Source organism: Bison bison, unplaced genomic scaffold (assembly GCF_000754665.1).
Source record: "Bison bison bison isolate TAMUID 2011002044 unplaced genomic scaffold, Bison_UMD1.0 scf7180017864238, whole genome shotgun sequence".
NCBI classification, from domain to species: domain Eukaryota; kingdom Metazoa; phylum Chordata; class Mammalia; order Artiodactyla; family Bovidae; genus Bison; species Bison bison.
The window spans coordinates 1436223-1437629 of NW_011494810.1; positions in this window are offsets into that span (position 1 = coordinate 1436223).

A 1407-nucleotide genomic window follows, 5' to 3' on the forward strand; every position below is an offset into this window, starting at 1 on the left:
AGGTCACTGAGGGAGCAACTCTGGCCTCCCTACTGGGCTCAGGAATTTCCTCTGTGCTAAGGGATGTTGAAGCTGAAACTCCAATACTTGGCCATCTGACGCAAAGAGCTGACTCATTTGAAAAGACCCTGATGCTGGGAAAGATTGAGGGCAGGAGAAGGGGACGAGAGAGGATGAGATGGTTGGATAGCATCACCAACTCAATGGACGTGAGTTTGAGTAAACTCCAGGAGTTGGTGATGGACAGGGAAGCCTGGCGTGCTGCAGTCCATGGAGTTGCAAAGAGTTGGACACAACTGAGAGACTGAACTGAACTGAACTGAAGGGAACCAGTGTTCAGACATTCATTTTAACCTTTTAGATTCTTGTAGAGCTAGTTTTGTCTTCCAACATCCTCTTAGATGGATTATTTAACGTTGTTCTAGGTTAGGGACATGGTCATTGTCCATGATTTGCAAGGCTGTCTATCTCACCGACACAACAAGGCAAGGTGTACTTTGGTCTTGGCACTAAATTAACACTTCTTACCAAGTGCATTATTTTTAGTGTTCCACAATTAAAACTAACTCATTTAATCCTCAAAAAGATCATGGGTGGTAATTAATGCTCTGATTTTACAGGTGGGGAAATGGCACAGAGACGTTCCTTTGGCCAAGGCCACACACCTAGTTGTGGATGGAACCCATGTTTAGTGAAATTAAAAGATGTTTTCTCCTTTAAGTAACGACAGACCTTCAGTTCAGTTCAGTTCAGTTCAGTCGCTCGGTCGTGTCCAACTCTTTGTGACCCCATGAGTTGCAACACGCCAGGCCTCCCTGTCCATCACCAACTCCCGGAGTTTACCCAAACTCATGTCCATTAAGTCTGTGAACCATCCAACCATCTCGTCCTCTGTCGTCCCCTTCTCCTCCTGCCTCCCAGTACCGCCCCCCCCCACCCCCGGCATCAGGGTCTTTTTCAATGAGTCAACTCTTCGAATTAGGTGGCCAAGTATTGGAGTTTTAGCTTCAGCATCAGTCCTTCCAATGAACACCCAGGTCAGATCTCCTTTAGGATGAACTGGTTGTATCTCCTGGCAGTCCAAGGGATTCTCAAGAGTCTTCCCCAACACCACAGTTCAAAAGCATCAATTCTTCGGCACGCAGCTTTCTTCACAGTACAACTCTCACATCCATACGTGACCACTGGAAAAACCATAGACTTGACTAGACGGACCTTTGTTGGCAAAGTAACGTCTCTGCTTTTTAATATGCTGTCTAGGTTGGTCGTAACTTTCCTTCCAAGGAGTAAGCGTCTTTTAATTTCATGGCTGCCGTCACCATCTGCAGTGATTTTGGAGCCCCCAAAAATAAATCTGACACTGTTTCCACTGTTTCCCCATCTATTTCCCATGAAGTGATGGGACCA